Source organism: Rhinolophus sinicus, linkage group LG07 (assembly GCF_036562045.2).
Source record: "Rhinolophus sinicus isolate RSC01 linkage group LG07, ASM3656204v1, whole genome shotgun sequence".
Taxonomy (NCBI): Eukaryota; Metazoa; Chordata; class Mammalia; order Chiroptera; family Rhinolophidae; genus Rhinolophus; species Rhinolophus sinicus.
Window position 1 is genome coordinate 23,200,824 of NC_133757.1, and position 24,568 is coordinate 23,225,391.

At 48.6% G+C, this 24,568-nt stretch overlaps 2 long non-coding RNA genes across 3 annotated transcripts; one reads left to right on the top strand and one right to left on the bottom strand.

The window, feature by feature from the left end:
- Positions 1-707: 707 nt before the first annotated feature.
- On the bottom strand, positions 708-20,933 carry LOC141572903 (uncharacterized). 2 transcript variants are annotated; one of them, XR_012498452.1, is made up of 7 exons: positions 19,933-20,933; positions 18,394-18,479; positions 15,848-17,006; positions 13,215-13,364; positions 8,398-8,458; positions 7,010-7,124; positions 708-5,459 (listed from the first exon to the last, which is right to left on the bottom strand). It is a non-coding gene; the product is annotated as an uncharacterized LOC141572903 (long non-coding RNA). The 2 variants fall into 2 exon arrangements; XR_012498451.1 differs by having other exon boundaries at positions 18,394-20,933.
- Positions 20,934-21,027: 94 nt separating this feature from the next.
- LOC141572905 (uncharacterized) lies at positions 21,028-24,506 on the top strand. The gene is made up of 3 exons (XR_012498456.1): positions 21,028-21,327; positions 21,688-21,886; positions 21,966-24,506. It is a non-coding gene; the product is annotated as an uncharacterized LOC141572905 (long non-coding RNA).
- The last annotated feature ends 62 nt before the right edge of the window (positions 24,507-24,568 follow it).

The following is a 24,568-nucleotide window of genomic DNA, read 5'->3' on the forward strand; positions in this document are numbered from 1 at the left end:
TCTCCCTAGGTACACACCACCAGCCAAAGGAAAGATACCTCAGGGGAACATGACATTTCAGAAGTGCAATCCCTATAAAATAAAATTCAAAAACTGAACAACGCATATGAAATGAAGCAGAATTAATGGACCAGTGAGAATAAGAACTTAAACAATCACAATAAAAATCCTCTAAGAGATCATGGAGAATATTACAAATTCGAAAAAGGGACTGAGAAAAGTATAAACAAGCTATTGAGTATGAAAAATATAATAGCTGAGCCTTACCTCATACCATATACAAAACAAAATTTATTAAAATGTGAAAGGCAAATAAAATTTTTAAGAAAAAAATATAGGAGAATATTTTTCAATATCTTAGAGGTAGGGCAAGATTTCTTAAGGAATAAAAGCTCAAATTATTAATAGAAATACTGACATATTTGCCTACATTCAAATTTTAAAATTGCACATAAAAATAACATAGACAATATTGAAAAACAAGCCATGGGAGACAAATTTGCTAGCACGTAACTGACAAAGGATCAGAACATAGACTACATGAGGAGCTCCCGCAAGTCAATAAGAAACAAACAGCCCAGCAGAAACAAACTCAATGGCCAATACACATGTGAAAGAATGTCCAACCTTGCTAGGAACCAGGAAAACGCAAATTTTAAAAAATGAGATACCAACTCAAATAGATTAGACTGGAAAATTGTTGAACATCTGACCAGACCAAGTGTTGTCAAGGCAGTAGGGAAAGAGGAACTCACATGTTGGTGGGAGTATAAATTCACACATTAGTTTAAATGGAAGACGTGCAAGCCCACACCCAGCATTTCACTTCTGGGTGTACACCCCAGAGAAACTCTCACGTGTGTTCACAAGAAGACATGTACTAGAATGTTCACCATTCTCTGCAACAAGTTTAAAACAATCTAAATGTCCATCAACAACAGCCTGGAAGAACTACAGTACAGTCACATGACGGACTATAAACAGCAGTTAAAATGAACTGGAGCTGCATCTATTAACATGTGTAATCTCCACAACATAATTTGGAAAACCAGAGAAAAGTTACCAAATCATATACATGTTATATATTATTTATACTGAGTTTAAACCCTCTGAAACCAAAATCATATTATAGTCAAAATGAAAGTATAAAAGTGTACTTGGGAATGATAAACACGATACTAATGATTGTGGTTTCTTCTGGTAAAGAAGGGAGTGGGGGGTAGAGGAGAGGTACACAATAGCTACAGTGGTATCTATAATTTTTTCAATAAAAGTTCTGAAGCCAATATTTTACAATATTAAAATTTGACAAAGTTGGGAGATCCAAGATGGTGAAGTAGATAAACACTGTGCTTGCTTCCTTCCATGAACAAATTGAAATTACACCTAAATTATAGAACAATTAACCTGGAGAACCATCTGACGTCTGGCCGAACAGAAGTTTTATAATTAAGTATAAAGAAGAAGCCATGGCAAGATGGGTAGGTGGGCAGAGATGCAGAACTGCCTAAGCCCAAACCTCCGTGTGGCGACTGAGAAGAGGGAGGGATAGCTTGGCCATGGATGTTCCCTGCAGAGGAGCAAGGGACCTCAGCCCCATAGCAGCCTGCCCAGCCCAGAGTACTGGTGGCAGGAAGAGGAGCCCCCATAACATCTGGCTGTGAAAAAACAGTGGGGATTCCAACCGCCCAGGTGGGATGGAAGGCTGCGGGAAACTTAGGTGTCCTTTTAAAAGGCCAGCGCACAGACTCTCTCCCAGGCTTACCTTGGGTTCCAGCGAAGGGAGAGTAACTCGGGGGGATGTTGGAGACATACGGAGGGCAGACTGAGTTGTTTGGCTCCTAGACAAGGGCTGGAGGACAGTCAGCATTTTCCCTGTGAGGGGTCCTTAGCCCATGCTGACAGCACACTGGCGCCATCTTTCCTGTGTTGAGCCCGCCCCCTACGCTTAAGGCCAAATCTGAATGTGATTGGTCTGGTGAGCTCCACAGCTCCGCCCCGCTGACTCACTGGGACTCCACCCCACCCAATGCAGGAGGCACTTTCTCCAAGAGCAGCCACCCCAAACTGCACTGCACACTTTATTGGAAAACTATCAGAGTCTGGCAGACCCCAGGTGGGCAGCAACTAACCTCAGTGTGCTCTTGAGACCTTTACTGAGGAGCTTCAGGCTCAGCACTGGCACCAAACCAGAATTTAGCCCCATGAAGTCCATCCATGGCTGTGCTTCCTCCACCCAGAAATCCTTCTGCTGTCCCTTTTCTGACCTTGTCAGGTCCTGTACTTGTCAGTCCTCAACCTCAGCCAGACTCCTCTTGGGAGGGAGTTAAACAGGGAGTGTGCCGACTTCCTGCCAGCCCCGACCTGAACCCACATTTATCTCTTTGGCTTTAAGCCATCTGTCAGGAAACAGCCCCCTCTCATTTTCAGTGTACGTCTGTCTCAGTGTATGTTTAAAGCTCTTGCATGGGTTAGGGGAGAAAAGAAATAAGGTGGCTTGTGAATATGCCTTTTTCCTGGGAGACCCCTGGTCCTTTCAAACAGCTCATAAAGTAAGATGTTAGATCTTCTTTTAAGCTCTATCTCATGGATGATGACCATCGAGTTATGACTTGTCACCAGCAGAGTGAGGACGAGACAACAGAGTTGTCTCACTCCAGAGCATGTAGCTATTAAATCTTCTCCAGAAGCCACCAGGGCAGAGACCATGGGGTTCAAAACAAAGAGAACATTCCTAACTCTGGAAGGAGCTCTATGGGAGAACACCTTTTCATCCCCTCTGGAGAGGGACTAGAGGCCTGGCTGGGGGTTGACAGACACAGAGAAATGAGGCTCTGTTGGCCTAGATAGCCCAGAGGCATCAGCAGCCAGTGTCTGGCTCTCAATCAGTGCTGCTCTTGGGGATGGGCCAGTGGATGCCAGTGTGGGTAGAAAGAACAAGGAAAGGTGAAAAGAACATAATTTGTGGCTATTTTGGGGGATTAGAACTATTTTGAGGTGGCAAGAGTTCAGAGGAACAAATCCTGGGCTTTAAGAGAAGACACTAGGACAAGGCTGTTGGGAATCACTTAGGCTGTGGCACGCGAAAGACTTAGCAGGGGACCTTTGTAACTGCTTTGCAAGGTGCGAAAAAACAGCCTGTAACGGGGAGAACCGCTACATTCCAGCTGGAGAGACAGGAGCCCCAACACACACTAACAGGGGGTGAGCGCCCCCTTGTGGCATTTCGGGGTGGTGGCAGCCCTGAACTCAAGACGGGCATCTGGGGAAATTCCTTCCTCTACTGTCTAGAACTGATGGAGTACTTACAGTGTGTTGGGCCTTGCAGTCACCATTTACATCCACCGTTTCACCTTCACAACAGCTGGCAGAAAACGGCTTCCCTTTACGAGGGTTTATCCTCTATCCTCTACCCTCAGGTGCGAGCTGAAGCCTCACTTCCTCTCAGAGGAGTCAGCTGACCCCTGCCCCTGGGTCCTGTACCTCTCCTTGGTACTTCCAGAAAGCCTGGCCATCTCTCTGACACTTGTAACACTCACTATGATTAGTTTATCTAATTGTTTACCTTCACCAATGGACAGTAACTTTCTCAGGCAGCTTACTCTCCATTACATCCCTAGCAGAGAAAAGGGACTGAATTAATTTTTGTCAAATGAATAAATGATGAATGAGAGAGTATTCCTGGCATGTATAGCTAGGACACAGGGTTAACATAACAGCCTGGAGTTATGCAGTGCCCCAAGCTGCCACTCACCTTAGGGAGAATGTCTCTAAAGACCATTAACCTTGAAATCTCAAGCACTTCCCCTTGCAAAACCTCACATGACTACATGTTACATCCCTTTGTATTTTCACCATTCCCTCACTGGTAAGATATAAGGAGCGAAGAAGCAAGGAAGGAATATTATGATATAACCATCTGGTGTTGGGACAGAATCTCTGAGCGTTGGTCCTGAGCATGGCTGCTGAAATGGGGAAGAAAGTCCACCAGAGAACATTACCCAACAGGTGAGCCCCAAGAGGATGTTTAATCTGGCTCTCTGAACTTGGGGCCAAGATCAGTGGGGTCAGGGATCACACCATCGATTTCTCACTGTGTTAACTTTTGTGAGATTTTAATTAGTGACCTTGGTTTCTCCCAGTCTGAGGTTTCTCCTCATTTGTCATCTGTATGTAGTGGTGAAAATGGCAGCAGTGCCAGTAAATCCCTGGGCTCCCCAAATGTGTCACAGAAACACCTTTTGAGCACTCTCAGAGAACTGGGAAGACTTCTCTAACAGTCTATTTTTACAGATGAAAATGTTCAGACTCAAAGAATAATATAACTTGCTCACAATCACACAGCTAGGAAGTGGCAGAGCTGGGATGGCGAATGTAGTCTGTGGTCTCAAATGTGTGCTCTTACGATACAAAATGCAAACAGTTCAGAGCAGTGGCAAGTCCACATTCCTTCCACCCCCTCTCTCAGGCTCTCTGTTGCTCTCCCCAAAGAGTCAGAGCTGTAATTTTCTTCAGTGTCCTTCCTGAGCTTTTCTATACATATCCAGACCTATGTATTTTCTCCCAACACATGCACATGTGGAGGGCAGCCTTGCATGCACCCTGTTCTGTATCTTGTTCTTTACACCTAACAATATATATTTTAGCATTTGCTCCATATCAATGTTCTTAGAGCAGTCTCATTCTTTTCATGGCTGCACACTATTACACTGATGGATATACAATAATTTATTCTCCCAGTCTTCTCCTGATGGACATTTGAGTTGTTTCCAATCTTTCAAGATTACAAATAATGTTCCATTGAATATATTTGTATACATATCATTTCACACACGTGCATGTATGTATGGACCAAAGCCTCTTAAGTATTATACTTTGTTTACTCATTTGCTTGTTTGGTCATTCATTCATCCAGGCCCTGAGGACACAGAGATGAATAGTACTGGGTCCCTCTCCCTGGAGGAGTGTGCACCTTGGCAGAGATGGTGAACAGGACATGGAAGGAGTGCTGCCATTCTGTCTCTGGAAACCTGAGGCTGACAGCTCATCTGAGGACCAACCTTCTCCAAGTTCCTGCATGGATTCTGGGAATCATGCAGACGACACTCTTCTTCATACCGCCCTGGATCCGTTCTAAGCCTTTCTGCGTGTGGCAGTTATCTGCTCTATTTGTCAGTCTTCAGGTGAGTAGCGTTTTGGAAGGCCCGATGGAGACTAGAAACAGGTGCAGCATGGAGAGCGCCCTCGTGTGGACGCAGTATGGGAAGACACAGGATCACTGGCCTTTCAGTCTTCTGGCGTGGAGGGGTGCAGTCTCAAGACTCATCCTTTGGCTTGGGTGCTAAAGGCAGAGGGGACGAGTCCTTCCAAATCTGCCGCCCCCTACTAGAGACTGGAGGGTCAATTTTAAGCTGTGCTCTGGACTTTAGGGTGTGAAATCAAAGAAGAGATATGGAGTTCTAGAAATGGGAATATGGAAACCAAAAAACAAAAATGAAGGGAAGATCAGATATGGAAAAATGAGTCCACCAAAATGGGATGAGATCATCCCTAGAGGGAAATAGCAAAGACTGTGCTTTCTTCAGTCTCCAGGATCACAAACCTCTGTGAGTTCCCATATACCCCCTTTTCTGCAACTGAGACAGTGCCGCTCAAACCAGCACACAGACAAGTGTGGCTGAAACCCAGCCAAGTTGGACATGGTCAGCCTTTGAGGGGAGCAAACCCTGCAGCCCCTTTGCATTTGGGAAAGACTCTGAGTTGGACTTATGGCTTAGTGTGGCTTTGTGCATCTAAGCAGGCCCAAGAGAGATAATACCTCCAGGCCTAGTCTGGCCCCTGGTTCTTCTGCATATCCGGCCTGTCTGCTAACCAATGACAATAGCTATGCTAAATATATTTATCTATTCCATGAGCCAGGACACCTGAGTTCTGGGTCTCTATCTTCGGAGACCAAAGTCCTTTTGAGGCTGTCCTGAGTCCTCACTTGGGAGAGGCATCCTGGGCTATGGAGAGGCTGTGGCTTGTATGGCCAGGGTTATAGGGGAGAGAATGGGGGTGCAAATGGGAAGAGAAAGGAGTTAGCCCTGTACTGGGGGCTTTTCCAAGTGAGGGGTGTGGTAGGTAGTCTCTGCAATGTCCCCCAGTGATCCCTGCTTCCCATGGAATCCCCCTTCCCTTGTGGGCTCACCTCCCCTTGAGTGTGAGCTGTACTAGAGACTTGCTTCTAAGGAATAGAATATGGCAAAAGTGAGGGGATGTCACTGCTAGAATTAGGTAACAAAAAGACTGACTCCCATCTTACTTGCTCTATCAGGCTCTCTTGCTTACTTGCTCTGATGAAGCCACCTGCCATGTTGTGAGCTGCCTTACAGAGAGGATCACTTGGCAGGGAACTGAAGGAAGCTACTTGCCAACAGCCAGTGAGAAATTTAGGTCCTCAGTCCTCAGTCCAATTACCCACAAGGAACTGACAACCATGTAAATGAACTGGGAAGTAGATCCTTCCCCAGCCAAGCCTTCAAATGAGATTGCAGCCCCAGGTAAATCCTTGATTGCATATTGGAAGAAGGATGGATGAGTATAGAACGGGCTACTTCACAGTAGCCACTGAACCTTCCAAACTGGTGGTGGAACTCTATCATCTCTCCCCAAAATCCCATGGACTCAGCCCAGCTAGCCCACACCCACCACCCTCCTCCATCTTCCCTAGCCCCAGCCTATCTCAGGAAGGACTCTCCCTATCCCACCCAACTGTAAAGATGCCTTATCTGTTTAGTCAAACATGGCCTTGTCCTCCAGGTAGAACCACTGTTCATTCTACCTACCTCTAAAATGCAAAGGTCAGGCTGGTGGGCTTGAGGTAATTGTTACCCTTATCCCCAACTATTCTTATCAAAATTTCTGCCCTTATTCCACAGGCTCTACTTGGGAGGAACTTGAAAGGGCCCCAAAGGGAAGGGGATCTTGAGTCATTTTCACTCAGAGCACCCCCTTGACTCCAACCAGCCTTGGAGAATCTCATCTTTGGTCCTCTCCAACTCTCGTCTCCCAGTATCCTGATGACTCAGTGATGGGGACGGCAATGTCCCTGCCTCTCTCTTGCCTTAAGATGTCCTTGGTCTCTGTTGATGGGAGAAGGAGCCCAGTCACAACCATTGATGAAGTACCACTTCTGACAGCCCTGAGGCCAGCTCTGGGACAGAGTTGGTCACAACTCAGAGGATGACCTCCCGATCCCATAGTCTCGTGGGAGACGAAAACAAGTAAATGAGCGCCCACCAAAGCCTGCGATGAGAGAAAAGTACGAGGGGCATTTTGGGAGCTGGGAAGAAAGCATAATTTTTACCCGAGGGCAGGGAAGGCTTTGCAGAGGGTGAGTAAGAGTTTATTGGGTCCCATAAAAGAGGAGAAGGCATTCCAGACAGAGGAAATGACATGCACACAGCCACAGAGGTCTGAGAGAGTGCAGTGCACTCGAGGAACTGCTCGCTATTTGATAGAGATGGCACTTCAGTGAGAGGATGAGATAGGAAGAACCACTGAAGGATTTTTTTTTTAATTATTCCCCCCCTTCTTCCACCTCCCACCCCCACTCCGGTTCAAGCCGTTGTTTTTCAGTCTAGTTGTGTAGGACACAGCTCCCTGGCCCCTGCTGGTATTATGAGCCTTGCGCTCCCCAGCCCAAGGCAGCACTCAGCAGCCCAGCTCCAGGGAGAGCTGTTGTTCACAATCTTAGCTGTAGAGGGCACAGCTCACTGGCCCATGTGGGCATCAAACCCGTGACCTTGGCATTAGGAGCACCATGCTCCAACTACCTGAGCCACTGGACCAGCCTTTTTTTTTTTTTGACATGGAAAGATGTCCAAGATAGGTTATCAAATGAATAAAGCAAGTCACATGAGAGTGTGTGTGTGGTGTGATCCCTTTGTATTCTGTGTTAATAAATGTACCATGTGAATGTCTGGAAAAATATTATTTTTGAATAATATTGGGGAAAAACACATGAAAGCAACAATTGATACTTTGAAGAGATGGACAGGACTGGAAAGAAGAAGAGAGAAGAGAAAGGAGAGGCGGAAGAGAAGTGCTTTCCCATTTTATTTCATACCACTTTGTACCATTTGCATTATTTTACAATGTTGCTATATTAAAATCATTTGATGAAGGAAGTGACATAACCGTCGTTGCCTTACAGAAAGATTGCCTTCACAAGATTTGGGCAATCTTGTGGGGTGAATGTGGGGTGGATATTAGGTGCTATTAAAAAACACTGTTAATTTTAGCCATGTACGGAAAGAACCTTATTTTTTTTAGAGGTAAATATTATGGTATCTAACATAAAAGAGTATCTAAGCCTTGGTGAGATTCAACAAAAGCTGAACCCTATGAATTTACCTGTCCTCCAGCAGTGTGATTTTCTCCATCAGTGTGATTTTCTCCAGCAGTGCTCTGTGGCCTGATGAAGAGAGAAAGTATGAGGTGGTGATACTGCTCCAGGCCTGGGGTTTGTCAGTGGCTTGGGTTAGATGAAAGGACAGGCTGAGTTGGAGAGGGATTCTTAGGGGTGTGGAGAAGGAAGGAAAAGCCAGGAATTCCCAACTACAGTGAACAGGTGTGTGTGTGTGCGTGTATGTGTGTGTGTGTGTGTGTGTGTGTGTGTTTGGCTACTCCACATCTGAACACCCTCTAATTTGGGAGGAACCCCACATCGTGTGTTTTAGTAGGGAGGCAGCATCTCATCTGCCACTAGAGAAGCGAAGAGGCCAGAGCTTTCTCTTTCCACCCGACTATCAGCTAGCTTGTGGACACGTGACCCAAGTTGAGCCAATTGATGCAACTACCCAGGATTACTCAAAGATATAGGGACAGGTGAAAACGTATTCAAAGTGGGGACCATGGGCCTGGGAACACAGAGCCAGCAGCACTGAGTGCTCAGTGGCTGAGACAACAGTAGGGACTCTCAGCCAGAATATTCTTGTGGTTTGACCTTGGCTGTATTTGCTGCCTTCCTGGTCCTGCACACTTTTTTTTTTTCTAATGTGAATTCTATGAGCTACCTAAACTATTTCCCCCAAACTCTCCTTATTCTTTTGTCTTTAGGGTAGCTTAAGTTAAATTTCATGCTTGCTGGCAAGAACCCTAGTGGATACATAAATTGGTACCAGGCAAATGATGGTAGGCGAAAGATTATCAAGGAAATGGGGGAAATGGGGATCAGTTATTTGGCTTAGTTTATAGGGATTCAGGAATGGGAATTTGTAGCCTATGCCATGCAATACAAATCAGCTGATTAAATTACCACCTGTGGTCACCTAGGATGAAGTGTCCACTGAGGAGAAGCATTAGACGACCACATGGGATAGATGGCCTGTTTCTAAAACCACAGGACAGCCTATAGAAATTGGATAATAAGCTCAAGCCCTGAATTCTCAGCTCAAAGTTATGACTTAAACCCATGGAATTTCTATCATTACTGGAAAATATATCTTATCTCTTGTAGCATCAGTGCTGACATAAATGAAAACCAATGTTGCAATTTGATCCTATGGTTTTTGAACTATAATGTCAGATAAATCACAGTCTTATAAAATAGGACATTGATTAGGAAACAATGGAATTCCAAGAATTGAATTGGACTATATAAGAAATATTTAGAGGAAACCCCCAACTCTCACTGAGCTTCCCCTGCTAGCTAGCTGCTCCTTGCCATTGTCTGGCAATGCTCCTCCCTTCACTGATGATGTTGTGACATCTCTGGTGGTCCCTTGCAAGAGGACACCATTTATCCTCACCCCTCCTACCCAGAATTTTCTTCAGATATGTCACATCTCAGCAGGCAAATTTTGGGGGGTGGTTCTGTTCGAAGAAGCAGTTGACAGAAACCTGGACTCCCAGCTGCTCAAACCAGAACAGCAACTCCAGAATCTTTGCTAAGTGCTTACACATCTTTAAGCTCAGCCTGATCCAAAGGTACAATGTCAGACAGAGTGTGACTTCAAGGGAACCTGAAGATCTATGAAGATAGGAACATTAGAGAAGATTCATTGTGTGCAACTTGACCACCCACCCATTATGTCCCTGGAAGGGGCCCCAGGTGTCTTATTCTCAAAGAATTTGAAGAATACTTTGGTGAAGGGAATAACGGAAGAAACTAGCAGAGCTTTAGTAAGTTGTTCTCTGTAGGCTAAGGATGTTAGTGGGAGAGGGTGTGTGACTCTCTGTTTAAAAGAAAATGAAGGGGAGGTAGAAAAGGGTAAAGGGGGTCAAATATATGGTGACGGAAATAGATTTGACTTTGGATGGTGAACACAGTGCACTATATAGATGATGCATTATAGAATTGTACACTTGAAACCTATATAATTTTATTAACCAATGTCACCCAGTACATTTAATTTTAAAAAGAAAGAAAATAAAGAACTCTGTGTGCTTTAGACCAAGTAACAACACTTAAGGAGTAGAGAATAATGAACATAAATAACACATTAGTCAATGGAGCTGACAGATACTCCATGGACAAAGATCCCTAAACCGTTATCATTAATTTTGCTTCTTCTAATAAGTGCCTGGAATCAAAACAGCCCACTAAGGTTCCACTTGATCAGTACTTTTTTAAAAATGGTAAAAACTCATGAACAGAGGCTTGAATTGAGTTACTGTATCAAAGAATACTAACTATTTTCCAATACCTATTTCCCCCTTCTCTCTCATAGTAACTGGACCTTTGGATTTTAGCTGAACACATGGCTACCCAGAATAAAGACTACATTTCCCAGCCTCTGTTGCAGCTAGGTATGGCCATGTGACTAAGCTCTAACAAATAGGATGTGAGTGTAAATAATATGTATAATTTTCAGGTGTGTCCTTAAAGGTAGGGGTTATCCTCTTCTTCCTCCCCTTTTTCCACCCTGCTGCTCAGAATATAGAAGCAGTTATGAGGTATTTTGGAGGGTGGACAAGGAAAATACTCTAGTGATGGTGAGAAAACAATATAAAAAGGAGCATAGGTCCCTGGATGGCCCTGTGGGATAGAGACACCATACCAGCCCGGGACAACCTACATTTGGACTATTACATGAGAGAGAAATGAACTATCTTGTTTAAGTCACTGTTATTTTAGGTCTCCGTTACTTACAGGTAAGTAAGTGATGATAGATAGTAAGTCCCAATGATAAAGAATGTAGGCACCTCCCTCAATTCCCAGAACTGAGTTATGTCATAGATCCAAGGCCCCTTAAGTAAAAGGGAGATTGAGCATCCTCAGGGAGGAACACTGTAATAGCATCAAAAGAATGTTCTTTGATAATTATAGCTATCATTTATTGAATTTCATTATGTGCCTTACAGGGCCCAGTGGGACTCCAAGCCCATTCCAGGGCTATCTTCTATTCTATCCTCAATAACTAGCAAAAAAACACATACTGGCAATCCAGTACTTGGAAAGGCAAAATGGAAGCCGCTAGAGCTCTCACGTCCTGCTAAAATAGTAGATCTTTGCATCCTGGGGGAATTGCAAAGATTATACCATAAAATACCATAAAAGCGAAGAGTAATGATTCCTATCATGTCCCTATTTAATTATCAAGAGACGGTAGAACATGGATGAGGGTTGGAGAAAGTTCAAAGTTTCTATGGCACCTAAGGTGCTACATGGAGCCTGTGGCACGTCACAATTGAAGAATCGCAGTGGAGGCACCTCTTATGGCCCAATAAAGAACAAGGAGTCTTTATTTTTCCTGAAAGAAAATAGCTACTTACAGAAGGGGCCTGGGTTTGCTCTAAATCACTAGGTGTACATGAGACACTAAAATGAACTGAGCTAGCTGCTATCTGATCTACCTAGCCATGTGTTGGCTGTACCCTTTAGAGTCCATCATCAAGGGGAAGTGGAATCTATGGAATAAGGTCCATGGAGGTCCTGAAGGCATAAATAAGTAAGTGTCCTGTGCAGGCCACTCACCATGGCCTGGACCAGGATGAGGTTGGCAAGATGCCTAAGGTGTAAAATTTAAGGAAGCACTCACTCAGGTGCTGACCCTGTATTTGCATGACACTAAGTGTGAGTGTATCCTTATATTTTTCACCATAAGCAGCCAACTTGCTTCATCATCACACATATCACAAAATGCCACCCATCACTCCACATCTCTGATCTCCTGGGAAATATACTAACACCAGGTGATGGAGAGGAAAAAATGTCAAGTCTAGTTTATAGTGCAATATTCCAACCGTGGCCAGAAACAGACCACTGCTGTGTAATCCCATTTAGGGATGGCTCTGAAAAACAACGGGGAAGATAAACCTCCCCAGTATGCAGAATGTTGAACAGTATATTTTGTGGCTCACTGTCTGGAAGGTGAGATGGCCTGATCTGCAGTAAATATATGGGCAGTGGCTAATGGGTTAGACAGATGGTAAAGGGCTTGAAAGGAATGAGATTAAAGATTTGGGGCAAGGAAGTAGAAGGAAAAATACAAAAAAAGAGAATCTTTTGGAGGGTATATAGAATGTGAAAATACTTGTGTTTTATGAAATGATCACCAAAAGACTCCCACTATAAGAAGCATTCTCAATAATCAGGTGGACAAGATGACCGACGCTGGATCTCAGCCAGTCCCCTTCCCTCAGCACCCCAGGGCTTGCTCAGTGTTCTCCTGAACAGATGGCCACAAGAGTGAGACGAAAGCTATGCATGAACTCACCATCTCACCACAGCTAACTTGGTTACCCTCCCTAAAGTGCCCAATTGTCAGCAGTGGCAATCAACCCCAAGTCCTCTATACTGTTCTACAACCGCAGAAGGACCAGTGAAGTATCTAGTGGAAGATCTGGATATGTCTTCTCTAAGCATCAAGCTTCTGCCAATATTACCATCCACTGTCTTACTCTGTGACTTATAACAGTCTGATTTCCCACACAACATCGCTTCTTAACAAGAAATCATTTTGCAATTTTTAAAAACAGGCTAATATCCATGAGATTCACTACTTTATTTATATATTCCATCGTCCAGAAACAGCTAACTTTATAGATCAATGCAGTGGTGTAACGGAGATAATGGCTTGTCCCCTCAAACCCTTCCTCCCTTTCTCCTGAGCATATGGTTGTCCACCCTAAGGACTCCATTTCCCAGCCTCCCTTGTAGCTAGTTCTCCTCAATGGATGTAAGTGGAATAGGTACAGTTTTCAAGTCATATTATTAAAGAGCTTACCTTGGCGTTGCTGAATCCTTTCCCTCCTGTTGCTCAGGACTGACAACTTTGGAAGGTACCTTTTGAAGATTGCAGAACTTCCTCTTTAGTTTGAGTTTCCAGATGTGTCCATAGAGCAGAACGATGTCTCTTCCCAGCTATCTCTCTTCCCTGGATGTAAGAAGAAGAGTAGACTTTTATCATGTTTAAGAAATTGCATTTACGGACTCTTTGTTAGCACAGTTTGGTATTATGATGGTATGGTGCAGCACTTCCAGGATGAGGTCCATGCTGTGAGCTAGTGATTAACTCGTAGGATGTTATTTCACCCATAGCCTTATGGGCACTTCCGACAAGTACCTAACGACGCCCTCACTTCCTGTGACTCTTGTTTCTGCTGGATTAGGATTAGAGAGTCCTCAAGGGAAGAAAGTTCTCACCAGAACAAACAATATTTTTATAGAATTGGAAGCAGAAATTGCTACCTGGTCACTTCTGGTTGCTCATACCAATGGATGAACAGATTAAAGGGGGATTACAGAATTGGCTAGGGTGATTGATGCTAAATATTAAGGTCAAGTAGGATGTGTTTCTCTGTGTAATAGGCAAAAAGAAATATTCGTGAAACCAAGGGATTCCCTTGGGGTGCCTCCTAGAACTGTTATGTCCAGTGGTAAAAGTTAATGAAAGACCCCTACAACCCTTCATATACAGGACAGCCCAGGGCTCTGATCCTTCATGGAATAAAGGCTTGCTTCTCCCCCAAAGAATGCAAAGCAGGGCCGGCCCAGTGGCTCAGGCAGTTAGAGCTCCAGGCTCCTAACTCTGAAGGCTGCCTGTGCAATTTCCACATGGGCCGGTGGGCTCTCAACCACAAGGTTGCCAGTTCGATTCCTCGATGGTGGGCTGCGCCCCCTAAATTAGCAATGGCAACTGGACCTGGAGCTGAGCTGCGCCCTCCACAACTCAGACTGAAAGGACAACTTGAAGCTGAACGGCACCCTCCACAACTCAGATTGAAAGGACAACAACTTGACTTGGGAAAAGAAAAAAGAATGCAAAGCAGCTCCTGACCTTCTGTCATGTTAGACGTTTATATGTTTTAACTTATTTCCATTTATTTCAGTTCTTATTCCCTTGCTATTGTATTATTATGTGTGATGATGATTAACTTTACACTTTAGTCCACAGGTTGCAGAATACTGACACAGGATTCCAATAGAACTAGAAGAAGAATAGAACGAAGATCCCAAACTTAGAGCTGTGAGGATCTGGGTCGTCTCCCTTGGGGGAAAGTTGAATACATTCTGTATGAGTGACCTTGGATGGGAGCATTTTGTAGGGGAGAGGACTGTAAATTTAGGGGAAAAAAGGCATATGTGCAATATCGGGCAACCAAAGGAGTGGACTGTAGTGGCATTTATTTTCCTTTTTTATTTTTTTTAACCTAGCATCTGAGCACTCTTCCTAACTGGGGAGACTTTCTCCAAACAACGTAAATATTGGTAGAGGAGTTTTATAGGAAAACATAGGAACCTAAGGAACTTTGTTCTCTCCCTATCTTTGACAGCCAGTGCCTGGGATATGTCTTACGTTTAGCCAATCAAATTATCTCACATGAGCTTTGAATCTTGAGGGAGTAAAGTAAGAACAGGAGACTTGAAAAATTACACCTAGCGATGTTCATGCCAAGAGTTTAGTACCAGGGGTGCCAGCAGCGGTGCCCTAACCCGCTTTTCCTACGGTGTGACCTCATGATATTTTCTGAAGCCAGTCTTCCTTAATTCTTCAGATGTCCTACTGATTCTGTAAACTACTTAAAATCAAGGGTTCAAGGAAGGGGAGCCTTCTCTGCAGTCTAGGGTTGAGAAGTATTTTCTTCTGTAGGTAAGAAGGCTGCTGTCCTGTATTGGTTGGAAAGGGAAACTGTTTCCTACAGTTCTCTTTTGTGGACTCTGGTCACTAAAAAGACCCATTTGTCAGGACAGCTGCAGTGATTGTTGACAGTTGCTAGGCCTGTGGCCCAGAGAGATCCAAAGGACTCAGCACAGCTCCCCCTGCCCCGACATCCAAGACCCATAAAGGCAGAGATGGAGGGTAAGTTCAGCTCTCTGGGGAGGAGCAGTGGGGGGTGGGGGGTGGGGGTGGGGGGTTAGCTTTTCCTTTTCTTGGGATTCCTGACCTTTCTAAGGAATGTGAAGAGGAGGCAGCAGGGCTCACTGCTCCCTGAGATGAGCCCCACAGCACAGTCACAGGGGGGCTTCCCAGGGACACAGGAGCCTCAGTGTTTTCTCCTTAACAAAAAGTAACAGCACCTGAACTCTTCTATCAGCCTTGCCCTTGCCGAGATCTGTCATAGATGCCACAAGCTGGGTCATGTGACGGGAGGACTCATTGGGGGTGGGAGAATGGGCATAAAGCTGGCTGATTCCATAGGTGCCCCCTTGGGGCTGTCATCTGTCTAGAGTGGAGTAATGCCCTCTCTAGGTCCTCCTGGAGCCCACAGGGCCCAGGACCGCAGAGAGGAAGCCGAGTGGTACTTATTTGCCCCCAAAAGCCACGGGAAAGTGTATGTTTCTCCTTCCAGGTTCTCGCCTTGGGACCCTGTACCCTCCTCCTGGTTACAGGATGAATCCTGACCTGAAGGACCTTACCTCTCCCATGAGCTTCCAAGCGCCTGCCTTTCTGCTGCTAGGCGGTCGGGATCTCCAGTGAGGCGCGGTGTGGGATCACGGCACGCTGAGCTCTGCTCCTGGGTCTCTGCCCCAAACCCCCCAGGAGCAAATCCGCGGTCCCGGCGCTCCCCAGGTTACACAGAGTGGGGCACAGGCGCTGGCTTCCCACAATTTCTGGAGGCGGGGAGAATCCCAGAGCCGCAAGAAAAAGCTGGCGCGCCGCGCACTTTCCTGCCCGGCTCGGGTCTTGGGTCCCCAGAAGGGATGAAACCGACAGGAGAAACCGGCGGCAGAGCTCGCTGAGTCTGGAGCCGCCTGGGACGTGTGTACCTAGAGCGCTGGGATATAACGCAAGCCCTTCTCTGCCAGGACTGAGGGCGCCTCCTCTCAGGCCGCTCTGCAGGTCAGGACAGAGCAGGGTGACCGAATTCACTCTCATCTCGGGGCGCTCAGGTCCACGCGGAGGACAGAGCGACTCACCTCGGGAGAAATTCCAGCTTGGCCGAATTCTCCAGCTTCTGTGGCGACCTTGCAGCTGGGATCGTCCCACCCCAGGCCCGCGAAGTCTGGGTCCGAACTAGGTGGAGGCTCCAGTTTGCGGAGGGGTTAGATCCAAGCAGTTGGACGCAGGCTGCGTTTTCTTCCCTGCTGCCCGGCCCTTGGAAATCTCCAGAGGACCCGATTTGGGGGGCGGCGGTGCAAGATGTCCTTTCTCACCAGAAACCTGTTTATACTATGAATCCCGTATCCTGGCGGGACCAGGCTTCAAAATGAAAGCCCGTTTCTCACCTTTTTCTCATTTCTGGCAAATGCCAACTGGGCATCCCCTGCCTTCAAGTATCCCCAGCTGTCCAGCCCCAATAATCCCAGTGGCTGCACGGGGCGGGGGGGGGGGGGTCGAGGAGGGGGCAATTCTGAGTTGTTCACTAACCGTCCCTACAGAGCTCTCCGCCTGGACAGTTAGGTTTGAGGCCGCCGCACGCTCTGGGCTGTCTCCAACGCACCGCGGGGGGGCAGCTCCAGCTCTTTTTTCGGTGTCGCGGTGGCTCACGGGAGTCCTGTGAACTCCTACGAACTGGTGGTGACACCCCACGACAAACGAGGAAGCAGGACGGCGGTGTAGAGGGGTGGGTGGAACCTACCGCAGGGCAATAAGCTTAGGGATTGATGAAGGGTTTTGCTCGTTGGTGTAACCAAAGGCCCCAGGCCTTCCAAAGATCTGCTACTTCAGTTGACCCCACATGGAGAAACATCCCATCCCTCACACACCACCGTGGGCACACTCTCTGCGCTAGAAGCCTCTCCTACTGGGCCTAGACTGGTTAGTTTGGCGCTGGCGCGATAGACTGGGCGGTGAGGTGTATTTGCGTCCCAGAGCTCCTGGATGCAGAGGAAGGCCGGCACCTCACTCTGCCCTAGGACAGATGAGGGTGTAGACCTGGCTTGGGGCTGCTGTGGGGTTCATAACTGTCCCCTCCCTCTCCTCCTGCGTACCCCACTGCATAATCCCTCCCAGGGCAGTATCCATGCCTTTTTGCACTGACCAGAAAGCACCCAATTTCTGGCCTGAGATGGGAAAGGGAGGGAAGCCTGTGGATACGAAATGCATTCAAGGGTATGGCCGCGTGTCTGTGAGCTCAAGTGGGGGCTCCTGAACAAGTGTGCCAACGTGCAGAAGCTGGTTCTCCCTTGAAAGCAAGTGAACTGGTGAAAGCACACCAGGGAAATCCCCTAATGTTTTCCTATGAACCTGTGAGATCGCTTTGGGGTCTGTGTGCAGTCAGGCATGACCACGTGGCCATCTAGGAACAAGTGGCTGAATGCATGCCATCCTCCGTTTCCCCAGACTGGAGGTAAACATGGGAGTGAGATCTGGAGAGAGCAGCTGGTGTGTAGCCCAGCTATGTCCCGGGAAAGAGGGGGTAAATGTCTAAACATGCAGCAGGACTGTCCCCTGGTATGGACCCAGATACAGGGGTCAGCCTGAGACCCAGCCGGAAAGTGAGACAGATCAACAGTGTGTGCCTATGAGCATGTGAGGAAGTGTGGGGTGGGTGTGGGTGGGTGTGAGTGTGGATGGTAGGGGGGACACGTTGCTCTGCAGGGGCCCCACCCGCCGGGCTCTTCCAGCCCTCTAGGCCAGTACTGGGCAGGTCCTCACAGAGGTTCCCTCCCTGGGGTCTCCACACATCCTGGAAGGGTCTCTACCAGCTCACTCCCTGCCAGCCCCACTGGACAGTTGGGCGCCTGTGAACAAGGGGACTCGCTAATCTACCCCCGGCTCCAAGAACGGGCAGGAAGCGAGGTACCTAAATACACAATAAGCCTCCTTTTGAAGTTCTGTGGAGGGAAAACTCCCAGAGAGGAGAGCAGCCACACAACTTTCCCCAGGAAATCCAGGATCTGGGAATGAGGTGGGGAGAGCAGGTTCCCCTGCAGTTCGTAGCAACCACCCCCTACAGCTCCACCCCACCTGGTGCGTGGACAAACCAGGTCTAGCCACCCTGAGGCGCCAAGCACCTTACCTGGAACACCTGCGCAGAGCCAAGTGCTTTTGCTTGCGTTATCTCCTTAATCCCTTCCGTAATCTGGGGAAGGACTGGCCCTATAACTTGGGCAATGAAAGTAGAATAAAATAACTGTAATGAAAATAACTTTAATCAAATTTAATTAACTTGCCGGAGGTTAGGAAACACAGAAGCCAAGCTCAAAACTTAGTCTGCTGTCCAAAGCCACCCCAGCGCCCTCCTGGGAGTGAAAGAGGGTTTTGGAAAGAGAGACAGGTGCAAAAGGAGAGGGAATGGGGTTTTGAAGAGGCCACAAAGGTAACAGGTAAGGAGCAGGACAGAAGACCCCAGGGAGTAGTGAGGTCTGTGGCACGCTGGAGAATGAATTATCAGAAACATATCAAAAGGAGTATTGATTGTGTCTGTATCTTTTCATTTCTGTAAATAAAATGGAAAAATACTCTAGGGCAAATAAAACAAGACTGCAGGGCATATTTGGCAAGTTTGAGAACCCAGGATTAGATCTCAGACATAGGGTTGGGAGTTTAAGACCTTGATCCTCAAACTGGCGTTAACACCACAGGAAGCTTGTTGTTCTAAATCTGGACTCTCAGGCCCTACCCCAGACAAAACGAGTGAGAATCTGCATTTTAACAAGATCCCCAAGTGCTTCTTCCACACCTTAAAGTTTAAGACCATTTCAGGGGCATTTACATATAAATGAGTATATCTTATGTTGTATATAAAAGTCTCCCTAGGACACCTCCCTTACCCCCACCTCTACCACAGTGGAAGAGGCGGGGGAGACTGGAAGACCCTGTTCTCTTTTCTTTTCATATTCTGATCGATTCTTACTGCCTAAAAGGTCAACAAAAACTCCTAACTCTCCACCCTTCAGGCGGCACCCTCCTACCCACCTCAACGCACCCCTCATTCTCCAGCGCACAGCAGCCTCCCCAGCTACCGTCTTCGCACAGAGCAGATGGAAAAGATTTTCCTTCCTGGTTCTCCATCCCTTTGTCTAATAAAGTGTGATTCATTGCTTCTATTTTTAACTTTCTGCTTGTTTGAGTCCTCCCATTTTGCCAACCCAGAAGAGGGAAGGGGAGGAGTGGAAGCGCACAGAACCCCCTTCCGTCCCAGAAGGAGGCAAAGCCCAGGCGGGGAGGGCCAGAGGGTGGCCGCTAGATAGGTGTGGAGGAGGAGGGGGTCTCATAGGCCTGACGGTGCTTCAGAGATAGTCTTGGATACTCAATCAAAACCGGAAGGGTCCCAGCGGACTGGAGTGGCTTGAAAGCATTATTTCCCCCCAAAGTCCTAGGGGGCAAACTCCCAGCACACCTCTGAGCTAAGAGCTCTCTCCACAAAAAGAGAGGCTGGTAGGGTCTCACCTCCAGCCCAAATCCATTCCTCCCAGAGACGTTGGCTCTAGGGTTAGACCGTGAATTCAAATGCTGGCCCTCACCTATTATCAGCCACGCGCTCTTAGGCAAATTGCTTAACCGCCCTGGACTTCAATTTTCCTTGTCTATAAAGTGGGATGAAAATACCACTTACCTCATAGGGTGGTTGTTAGGAACGTATTAATACTTCTAAACTAGTGCAGTGCCTGGAACACAGAAAGCGCTCAATAATGCCACTTATTAATGCTATTTATCGTTATTATTTTCCACCCGGCCTGGAAGCAGCCACCCCTGCTGTCCCAAGTGTCCCTCAGACCCCAAGCCTCCAGGGCCGGGGCTAGAGGCGCTTCCCCCTACGCAGCCTCTAGAGGGCGCCCGGAACCCACTTGTCCTGCGTTTCTGCGTTGAAGCCTCAGGTCCCGCTCCCACTGTGGGCGGTGGCTGAGTCGCCGCCGCCGCCTCCAGCATTTGAATTTGCGACTCCTCCCGCAGGAACCAAAAATACGTGAGTTCTGGGCCCATAGGGCGGAAAATGTGAGGAAGCAGGAGCAATTCCCACCAAGCCTCCCCTTTAGGGCAGCACACAACACTGGGGGCCTCGCATCCCCACGCCCTCCACCACCTTCTAGCATACACAAGGATACTGGATTTCCGTAGGCTTCGGGGAGGCAGCGGCGGCCACTGGACTTCCTGGGCCTTGTTAGGGTCCTGGCCAGAATCTAGGGAGGCGCGTGGCTCCAAAGCCCAGTCTCGGGCTCATAGGGTGTGTGGCCGCCGGAGCTGCAGGGCTAGAAGCTAAGGCGAGGGCCTGGGAAATTCCCACCCCTAGGTCGACTAGCAGTCGAATTAGACCCTCCTCCCTCGAGCTGGGGGGCAGAGGAGAGAGGAAAGGAAGGAGGGATACCCATGACGGGGTGGCCTGGGGTAACCGCCCCTAGGAGCTTGGTGGGGCCCTGAGGAGCTGAGCTTGTGAGAGTAACTGCTAACCCCAGCAGTGGAGATTGTGTGTGTGTGTGTGTGTGTGTGTGTGTGTAGCACCACACACCTGTAGCTCCCCTTGAGTAGCATGGCACACCCCATGCGTAGCTGGAGGAGGTATGTGAGGCTGTACACAGTGTAGGTTGTGAATGAGAGGATATGAGTTTGTGCCCAGCCCTCAACACAACATGGATACCCATCACTCCCTCCACTCATCCCTATCCCTCCCCCCTCCATGGAACACACAATCTTCTGAGTGTGCTCTGAGTGCCTTGGAAAATCCAGACTGGCTCCAGCCCTCCCCCTTGCTCAGTCTGTTTCTATTGAACTCCCTGGGATAAGGAATCCAGGCGTGGGTGCAGGCGAGTGGTGCCACCCGCCTCCCTGGGACGACTTTGGGCAGTGGATTCGTGCCATTTGGAAAAAGCCCAGGCGGCTCCTGTTATTTGCCCAGGCAGCGGCTTGGCCAGAGGGGCTCCAAACGCGGAGCTGGTTAGAGAGCGCCTAAGAGGGGGAATTGCCGCTTTGGAGCAGGACTCTGGGGCTGCGTGGGAGTCAGAAGTGTGTGAAGGTGGGTGTGAGGGGAGCAGGAGGAGCAGAACCTGAGGGAGGGTGTTTCCTCCCACATCTAGCCCGAGGGGCCCTCAGGGCAGCGGGGGCCACAGCTTCCTCCCCCTCCCACCACCATAGCATGGCCTCCGATTCCCAGCTGCTCCAGCTCCTCAAGCTGAGAGAGAGGTACCTGCTTAGTCGTCTCATACACCTGGAACCCACTTTGTCACTCACACCACAAACAGGATGCCCATCTGAGTCCTGAGCCCAGAACAAACCCCACACCTGCCACCACGGTGGGGCCGTCACAAGGCATTGCTCAGGCCATGCCTACACAACCCCCAAGCACAGATTGGGCCACACAATGCCTCTATTATAGTTAACAGGTTGAGCCAGATTCTCTGTGTGCCACCCAAGGCACGACACGGCATCTGGGACCCCAGTCCTGCACGAGTTTCTGGGACCCGCAGGCCACTGCCCACTGAGCGACCTCGCTGGGTGTTCGGGGCTCACTCATCCGGGAAGTGCAGTCGGCTCACTCAAGCCAAGGAAGAAAGCAGGCCCTTCTACCCAGGCAGGTTCGTTAATTCCTCTTCTTTCTCCTCACCTCTACATACAATTATTCGGATAATTAGTCCCTTTTCTATTTTCGAACAGAGACCGACCATTTCCAGCAGGCACGGTGGCAGGCGGGGAGTTGTGAGCTTTCTGCTGTGACCCTCGCAGTTGCCTCCCCTCCGGGCTCCGCCCCACGCGGGACTGGATGTGTAGGCCCCCGCAGCAAGCCTGGCCTTTCCCGGCTGCAGCGGCTCTCGGCCGACGCGGGATTTGCCGAGATTCGGTCCCAACGAATTCTGGGCGGAGAGAGGGAAGTCTTGCGTGGTCCCTTAGCGCCGAGAGCCTCAGTGCCCCGGGAAGTCTGGCGTCCGTGGGACTCCTTGCCCGAGGGCTTGGGCGCGTGGGAGAGGCCCCGAAGAGCGCGCGACCCGGGCCTCCAGCGAGCGCAGGGAGCAGGCACGTGGAATCGGGTAGCTGATCAGGGTAGCCTGGTGGCCACTCGCAGTGGGCGCCAGAGCGGGGGGAAAGCGCTCGCGATCCCGGGATGTGGGGATGCCACTTCCCCGCGAGTCCCAGACAAGCTGGACAGGAACCGAAAGCTGCGGGACTGAGCAGGCATTCGCCGGCGCGTGCAGGAGTGTGAGCCCTAGCTGTTTGTGAAGATGGGGAAGTAGGAAATATTTTGGGGGTGGGGTGCGTTATGCCTAATTTTGCTTCCGTTTGTCTTGCAAGAGGGGTCCAGGGATTGGCGGTGAAGAGCCCAGACTTCAGAGCCGGTTTAGGGGTTTGTGTTTGGGCCGGGCAGCTCCTCCCGGTTCCTACCTCAGATGCTCAGTTGGACAGTGTTCGCCAGAAAATATCCAGGAGCCTTCGGAGCACAGCCGCTTCTCGAGGGGGTTCCAGGAATTGGGAGATGGGAGGGAGGCCCCAGTCTCCCCTGAGGTCCTGAGACTCTGGAATGCTGGGCTGGGGGTGGGGGACACTGAAGGTGAGCCTTAACGCCCGCAAATAGAGAGATACCTTACCCTACGAAGAGTGCGGGCCGGGAGGCTCCAGTCCCGGCAGGAGAGAAGGGGACAGCCGCAGGCAGGAGACGAATTCTGCGATTCCAGGAAGCCATTTCTGGATTTCACTCAGCCCGGCACTGGGCGCTGCAGCCACTGCAAGCTGGAGACCCACTGCAGACTTGGCGTTGGGGCCAGAACCTTCTCCCCAAGACCAACAACCCGCAGCCTGTCAGGGCCCAGCTTTGGTACCCCTTGAGCCTGGGGGATGGAAGCAGGGGACTAGCCTATGAGCTTTGGACCCAGAATTCTCTCTTTCAGAGGTCGGGTTCCAAGGGAACCACTGTTGAGGAATGGAGGAGCACTGCCCATTCCCCACACAGTCAAATTTCTCTTTGTGCCTCCTTCCTGTGCTTTGTTTCCATTTCATAGGGCAGGTCCAGGATGGCAGCCTGGGTAGGGATGAGGACAATGACTCTGCTGGTTTCCATGGCTCCCCCTCCCTCAGTCCCATTGCACACACAAACAAGCCCCCAACACCACTCACTTCTAGTTTCTAGCCACAAAGTTCTCTCACTCTCCTAACCCAAAGAAGAGTCTTCTATCTCCCCACTCTGCCGCCCCAGGATGGCATGTTCCCCAGACCCTCCACCATCAAGCTTCTTCCACAAAAGCAGGCCCGAGTCAGTTTTGTGTAGCTGAGATTGGTCTACTGTGTGCAGGGTGGACTTGTCTGGAGGGTTGTGCACTGTGGCTGCTGTCCTGGGCAGAGTGGTCTGGGGCCTCTCTGAAGGTCCCTGAGAAGTGATTTTATTCAGATCCCACCTAGGGAAGAGTGGTGCTTGCATCTGCGAAGTCCTGCTTAGAGCACCACACAGGATCCTGGCCCCCTTACTGACTCAGTGTGCCCTAGTCTCTGCAGCTTGCTGGGCAGGGGCCTAGAACCCCAGAACTCCTAGCAGGTGTTGGTACCCCCACACTATATCTGCATACCCCACCTTGGACCTCCAGCACCATGTACACCACCAGTCCACAATTACACCCACTCACACACACTCCCCACAGGGACAGTCACCCACAATGATCCACACTCCCCACTAATTCACTTCCCCAATCACATACTGTCACACACAAGTATATACAGTAAAATATACATCTCATGCATGGTTACATCTCATACACAATTACATTCATACATTTACAGATGATACACAATGACATTCATACATTTAACACAAAAACAGATTCACAAGGAGAAACTAATATGCAGTCTCATAAACATTAATACACGATTCATTCACAATCACAAATACAAGTCAGTGATCACACAATTATCCAAACAACACAGCCCCATTTACACATGGTTACACACATATCACTACAAGTTTGAGTGCATAATGATAGTTTCGATTTGCAACTTAAGCAGAAACAAGCACTTACACACAATAATTGCAAACATAATTACATACTTAAACACTATTACAACCATTCATTATCAGTAACATCCTGATTGCCACACTATCACAAACATACAATGCACACACACAATTCTCACACCCAAAAGACATTATATCCTCTCAAGCACTAGCTGTCCCAGGAGAGCCTGGCTCTCTCTGCTTTCCTCAGCTCTACTCTCTCTGTTTGTCCCCTTCCTTCCTCTCTCCAGAACCCACAGGTCCTGGCCCCCAGATGTCCCTC